Below are 7769 nucleotides of genomic sequence, written 5' to 3' on the forward strand. Positions count from 1 at the left end.
CTTGGACCCCTGTTTTGGGAGAAAGGCAAGCTGCAACTCCAATAAAGAGTATCTTTCTTGAAGAGGGAGTTACAACCATTGCTTAAGTTATAGTCCTCAGTTGCATTTAGCATTTTCCCTTGTTACATTATTTTCAGGTTGATCGTGTTATGTTTTTTTGGATGACCTTCATGATTTTGCATGAACCTGTAATTTGATTCAGGCTGTTATCACAAAGGAATTGCTAATATATTTAAATGTATGTGGAAGCTTTGTGTTTTTATATCAAGTTGTTAATGACAGTGGCCAGTTTCATATGTGATGGAACTTCTGTGGCACACAGATTTTTAAAATGTACTTTGCCTTAATTTAAATAAAGTTTGTGAAATCAAACTCCTGTTTTCTTTACATAATGGAGTATTTTTTGTTTTCACTTCAATGACTGCCTTCACAAATGAAGTTCCCAACTTAATGCTGCTACAAAAGATAATATACTGGTGTGATAAAACTACCATTACTAAGACCTGGATGTCTGTGTATGTTGGATATGGGGTAGAATTCTGAGGAGTGTGCAAAAAGAGCTGACATCATTGTATTTTCTGTCATAAAAGCAGCATCTAAACATTAGTAAACAAAATAAACATTGATAACCTCTATGACTTCAGTGATGGTAATGCTCTCTTTGATGGAATGAACCACACAGGGCAGCAAGTGTTTCGGGGGGAAATTATTTATGTGTCACAAAATTCATGCATTGAGACGAGGAGGCAGTCTGTTCTCTGCTGTCTCAGAAGGAAGGATTGGGTCTAATGGTTTTAGGTCACAGGAGAGTACATTTCAATTGAATATTGGAAGGAACTCCTTGATATTAAGAGGGATTTGGTAATGGAACCAATTTTCTAGAGACATGGAGGAGTCTCCTCCTCATGTCACCCAGCTTCAAAAAGAGGATGGGCAGCTACCTCCTGGGAATGCTCTGGCTAGAGATCTTGCACTGACTGAAAGTTAGATCTGATGGCCATGAGGCCCCTTCCAGTTCTATAATTCTGTCTTTTCAATTGATAATTGGCTGATAACCTGTGACTTCTCAATCTATGAGCCATCAGACTTGTAAAGAAATGTAAGCATGTTCCCATCTTTGCCTCTTTTCTTCATAAAGTCTATTTCATTTATCACATATTTCACCCTGGTCAACAAGACTGTGATATGGATTTTATTTTGCAAGAGGAGCTTGAATGAAATATACACCTGCAGTGTCTGTATCTGAAAAAAATTGGAAGGGGAAAAAGGAGCTACAGTACAGTGCTAGTGGTCTCTCTCTCTCTCTCTCCACAGCTAACTGTGTTGCTGCATATATGCATTGGATTAGAATTAAAATCACAGAATCATACAGTCTTAGAGTTGGAAGGGACCACAAGTACAGTCCTCTAGTACAACCCTCTGACATGCAGGAATCTGCAATGTATTGCTGAAAGATGCCCATATAGCCCCTGTTTAAAGACCACCAAAGAAAAAGTCTACCACCTTCTGGGGTAATCCATTCCACTGTGGAATAGCTCCCACAGTAAAAATAAGTTCTTCCTAATGTTTAGGTGGAATCTCTTTTCTTGCAATTTGAATCCATTGGTTCATATTGTAGGCTGGATCTACACAAGCTAAACAATGCATCCTTACTTCAGTCCGAATGTCATTGGAACATACAATGTTACTCACATTCTGATGTGCAAAGACTTCTTTTTAATGCCTCAGGACTTTAAGGAATGTTTTTAAAAACTCAATTTGCTCCACTGATTTGAGGAAGAAGCTTTTTTAGTGACTCTTGAATTGGGATCATGATAGAATTGGAGGTGGGATGGGTGGTGGGTGGGCCAGGTTGATGGATGGTCACCTAGATCAGCGTTTAAATACACATTTGCAGGTCTGCATTAAATACACACATTTGCAGGTCTGCAGTACATCACCCCCTTCTCTACTAGCTTCACTTTCTAGAAGTGAAGATGATCAAGGGAAGGAAAACAAAGGCTGGTTGATTAAGCAAATATGTGAATATGTACACAACCCACTCCCCCCCCCCATTATAGCTGCTGTGGGCTTGTGATCTCACCAGACACAATCTGATACAGTGAACACATTCACACAGTAGAAACATCCCTTGTACTGATGGAGCTATGTAATGGGGGTCCTGTGTGGCTTTCCAAAGTGATTTCAATTTGGATTAGAACTGGTGTGTGCGGCAGAAAAGGAGTCAAACCAGATGGCAGGGATACTACGCAATGGAGCTGAGATACACCCCTCATGTAGATTCAGCCATAGTCTCTAGAGCAGCAGAGACCACACTTGCACCATCTTCTATATGACAACCCTACAGATATTTAAAGATAGCTATTAGGCACCAGATCCTGTCTGATTTTGAAAGCTAAACAGGATCAGCTGTGGTTAGTACTTGGATGGGAGGTCACCAACAAAGACCAGAGGAAGGAACTAGTAAAGCCACCTCTGAGAGTTCCTGCATGGCAGGGGGTTGGACTGAATGGCCCTTGTGGTCTCTTCCAACTCTACGATTCTATGATTGTATGAGCATTACTTTCCTAAGAAAACCCTATGAATTTCTTGGGGTTGCCTTAAGTCAACAGTCAACTTGAAATGATACACACATGCACATGCACACACACATCATGTCATCACTCAGTCTTCTCTTTCCCAAGCTAAATATAACCAAAACCCTAAATCATTTCTCATAGGACTTGGCTTCAAAGCCTTTGATTATCCTAGTTGCCTTTCTTTAGATGGGCTCTAGTTTGTCAATATCCTTCTTGAACTGTGGTGCCCAGACCTGTCCACAAAATTCAAGGTGATGTCTGACAAAACTAGAATAGAGTGGCACTACTATTTCCCTCATTCTGGACAATATATTCTTGTTGGTGCAGCCCAGAATTGTGTTTGCCTTTTTTTGGTCAGTGTTTCACACGGCTGGATCATGTTTAGCTTGTGCTCTTCTAAAATTCATTTTTGACCTCATTTTTACTCATACTATTTTCAAACCAGCTGTCACCTATCTTATATTTGTTCATTTTATTGTTCCTGCCTAGACATAGTACCTTTCATGTATCCCTGCTGAAATTCATTTTGTCTGAGCCCAGCTCTCCGATCTGTTAAAGTCAAGATTATGTAGAAGAGGCAATTTTAGCATGTGTTACTTGCATGAGAATTGCTCAGCTGGCATGCAGTGCATCAGTGTGCTAATGACACATTGGCAAAGCACCATCATGGAGGCCTTCCTACATGCCCCTTTCAAGCCATACCCCTTGTTGTACTGTCTGGTTTATGTACATTGTAATTAAACTGGAGTTGTTGCACTTTCATTTTTTTGCTTTGCTGCAACTCCACACTCATGTCGGGGCATATATATACAGAAGTGAAGATGCATATTTTCTGAGCTAAGCAGAAGTGTCCTGGCTTCTTTTTGCTCTAGTTTTGAGCCATGGACAGTAGCTTTGTTTTGCTTTTCACCCACTTTGGAGGTGCACGTCATATAAATGCCCCACCTTCAAAGTGTCTGGAAGCCTCTTTATTTTGCCTGTCTGTTTCACCCCTATGATACTTAAAATTATGATGAATCCACATTGCCGAGATAATCCAGGTTGATGTCATTGTAACTGCCATGTCTCAGTGCTATGAAATTTTGGGAACTGTAGTTTTTTGAGACATTTAGCCTTTGCTGTCAGAGAGCTTGGGTGTCACAACAAAATACATTTCTCAGAATTCCATAGTACTGAGCCATGGCACTTAAAGTGGTGTCAACCTGGATTCTTCCTGCAGTGTGGATGCAGCCTAAGTATCCCATTGACTATAGTGCATGTAGTTCATTTCCCCATTGACTATATGGCATTTAGTGATTTTAATTTTATCAGACCATGGATATTACAACCTTTCAATAAATGTATTAAACCAATATTAGCTGAGATATATAGAATATTATTCTTTGTCTTCTTTTTGATAGAATTAGCCATGTATAATGTTTCAGTTACAGCAAATGCTCAATAAAAACTTAAGAAAGATTATCTTTAACTATGTTGTCCTGGATTTTAATGGATCCTGAAAATACTCAACTTTGAGCAATGAAAAACCGGTTTGACAGTGCATGGGTAGCTAATGTTTCTGTCACTTAGGGCAGAATCATACGCTTCTCAAAACTGATTCAAGAGCATAGTTCCAATAAACTAGGTATTCAGTATTTTTTTCATAGAGTCCATTTTTGTCATTTTTATATTGAATAATCATAGCATTTTGATACCACTTAAGCTGCCATGGCTGTATCCTATGATATCCTAGAATTTTAATTCTGTTAAGCATGCAGATGGTATCAGCATGGGTCAGAATGCTCTGGGGGCATCCCAGACTATTCTGGCTCCAGAGCTGTCCTAGCATCCTTCCATTACCTGACATTCCTGTTTTGATGCTGGGCAGCTGTTCTCATGCATGTCTCACTGTGCCACCCTGTGTGGCCGCTGCTGCCACACATTATTCCCTCTGAGGTCAGAATGAGGTGCCCAGCATTGATCACATGGCACCTTGATCTGACCTCAGAGTGAGCAACATTTGCCTATAGTGGCCACGCCAGGCAGCAAAATGGGATGCATTGAAGAGCCACTCAGTATTGCAATGGAGGGCTCCAAATCTTCTGGGAAGATCCAGAACAAAAGGTGAGTTTTTAAAAATTTGTCTGGTCCTTGAAAAGGTTGAACCCATACTGAAACAGCCTGGTTCTGGGTTGATTTGAACCAAAGTTTCCTGAAGCACTGAATTAAAGTGTAAGCCAAATGTTATGGCTGGCACAAAAAGCAATATTATTAAAATGTTGAGGATCCTTTTTAAAAGGCAGGTTATAAATATCAAAATAGAGGTATTTTCCAAACAGTGAGCAATATCTAACTGAGCCAATGTGAGTTCCTATAGAATTATCCACATTAAATCAGTGTTGAAGCCAAGTACAATAATAGGTTTGAATGTTAGTTATAACTTATTCCTTTTTTTTTTTTTTTGGCCTTTTGGGTCTAGACTGTGGTTAGATAACTGATATTACATATATTTTGATATTTATAATCCTACTTACTGGAAAGAAGTTCCGCCTTTGGCAGAGATTCCATGCCCTTCACATGCATGTCACAGTAAGAGGCAGTGCTAATCAGATGCCAAATATGACTGGATGTGTCCACTTTAAGAAAACGTGGAAAAAGAGGCAAGACAATATTAAGAGTTCTACTAACTTATTAAGGTTACAATGCTTTACATTTATACTCAAGAGTTGGCCCTAGTGAATCTAGTGGAAGTTACTTGTAAGCAGACATATAAAGCTTTGCCCAGTAAGAACATACAAACAAGACTAAGCTAGGAAACAGAGAAATAGAAAGAAAACAGGTAAGTACAAGGCTAAGCACTAAGCACTGTTGGCCTTCTGGACAGAATGTTACTGGTCATACCTGGAAAGATAAAAGCAATCTAATCTGCAACATGCAGTGTGAGGAAATCTCATGCTAGAATAAACAGACTTATTTAACTCTAAAGGGAGTGCTGCTTATAATTATATACTTGCAACCCCCCACTATCTGCTGGGGCAAATTCTTAGAATGCCTCTCCCTGGTGTCCTAAGAATCTCCTCCACTCACCCACACAAACAGAATCATTTCCAGTTACTGGTCTTAACAATTTTGGCACTTCGGTATCTTTTCAGTGATAACATCTTTTCTCTTCCTCTTGCCTTAAATAAATTGTCTTACCCATAACCCTTTTTTTTATGCCACTTAAATTTATTCATATTAAAAGAGAGAATGTTTCCTCTGAAATCAGCATTTTTCACTCCAGTTAGATCATTTTCTATGTTCTCAGTTCTATGTTTGTTGAATATGTATTTTAAAAAGAATATAATGCTGCAGTCACATAGGCAATTTAAGGAAAGGCCTTTAGAATCCTCAGCCAAAGAGCTCCTCTGGTGCCTTTGACCAAAATATAAAGTCCAATGCTCTATACCAGGATGGAACCATAGATGTTAAAGTGGAATAACAGCACTATAATTCTGTAGTGTAAATGGGCCCCCTGTAGATTGTGCTGGGGATTTCTGGTCCAACAGGCTGTCAGTGTAGTGCTATATCTCAATGTTGCAATAAATGTATTGTTGTGTGCTTTCAAGTCATTTCTGACTTCTGGTGACCCTAAGGTGACCATATCATAGGGTTTTCTTGGCAAATTTCTTCAGAGAGGGTTTGCCATTGCCATCCTCTGAGGCTGAGAGAGTGTGATTTGCCAAGCTTATTCAGTGGGTTTCCATGGCCAAGCCAGGATTTCAACTTTGGCCTCCCAGTGTCCAAATCCAATGTTCAAACCATTACACCATTCTACCCTTCTACAAACCCATTATTTAATAAGAAAAAAAAGCTGAAATGCCTAGCAACAACAGCACTATCAAAATAATTTAAACAGCTGCATTTCCCAGCCAGCATCAAAGCCTTTGGAAAGATAAATATTTCACCACCTTTCTAAAAACTAAAAGCAAGCAGGTTTGTCAGGCTGTTCTGGGCAATATGTCCTAGGCAGTGGCTGGCATCCTGTGCATAAATTAAATCTATCCTGTTTATGTCTATGTTTGGCCACTGCAGGGAGTGGTAATCCCTTCCCCCCTCTGCAGAAACCCAAGCCAGCCCCTCAACTTACCCTGGACCCACTGAAGCTCTCCACCCACATCCGTTTGTGCCTGGGGTGGGATTTCAGAAGTGTCTGGCTATGTCCCTGTAGCCAGATGAAAACCAATTACATTACACACTGCAACTACTGAAGGCCCCTGGCAGCAGATGATGTACTTGTTTTACATCTGAGTATGGGGATATAGCCAGACGCTTCTGAGACCTCATCCCAGTTTCCGTCAAGCATGAATGGTCATGGGTGTAAGGTTTTCAGTAGGTGCAGAAGGCAGTAGATGGCTGAGCACTGTGATATCTTGTTATATGGAACTACATTATGCTGAGCCATGCAGGATTATGACCATTAGGTCCCAGAAATGAAGAAGCCCTGCTAATGATATTCACCAATCTTTTCTCTGAAGATGGGGGCTCTTAGACCCTGAGAATAATAACAGTAAACAGAAGAGCATCAATAGAGGATGGCCCTACTAAACATACATTGGCTCTACAAGGAGGTGCTGAAAGGTTCCTGCCCCAACTGACTTCCCAAAATCTAAGCATAATGTTGTTGTCACTATAGCTTGAATTAATGTTCTTTCTTATAGTAAACTGCCAATTTGCAGGATCATGGCTGTAAATTCTGATTTTTTCAGATTATTTATAGAACCATGTCAGCAAAAAGTGTGGAATTTTCAAGTACTCAACAGTGGGCTGTCATGAGGATTATTGCTCCTGCAGAAGTATATGATGCAAACATTGAATGACAAGTGCCCTTCATACTCAGCTGTGAAGAAGTGGTGAGTCAGTTTTCACTGTGGAGTTTTTGAGAGTTAAGATGATGATGATGATGATGATGATGATGATGATGATGATGATGATGTTATTAAATTTACTTATATCCCATCTTTCTCCCAATATTGGGTTTCAAGGCAACTAACAACGTATTTAAAACAGTACAATTTCAAAGCAATATAAAAGCATTAAGAAAGTATAAAGTTCAGAAAACAATTGAATAATTTAAAAAGTTAAAACAACTACACATTAAAATATTAAAATATATAAAAAACTGTATACAAACTTTGATCTCACTCGCATAGCATTTAATAGCCCAGCTCT

The sequence above is a fragment of the Sceloporus undulatus genome, chromosome 2, assembly GCF_019175285.1.
Source record: "Sceloporus undulatus isolate JIND9_A2432 ecotype Alabama chromosome 2, SceUnd_v1.1, whole genome shotgun sequence".
In the NCBI taxonomy this organism is placed as follows: domain Eukaryota; kingdom Metazoa; phylum Chordata; class Lepidosauria; order Squamata; family Phrynosomatidae; genus Sceloporus; species Sceloporus undulatus.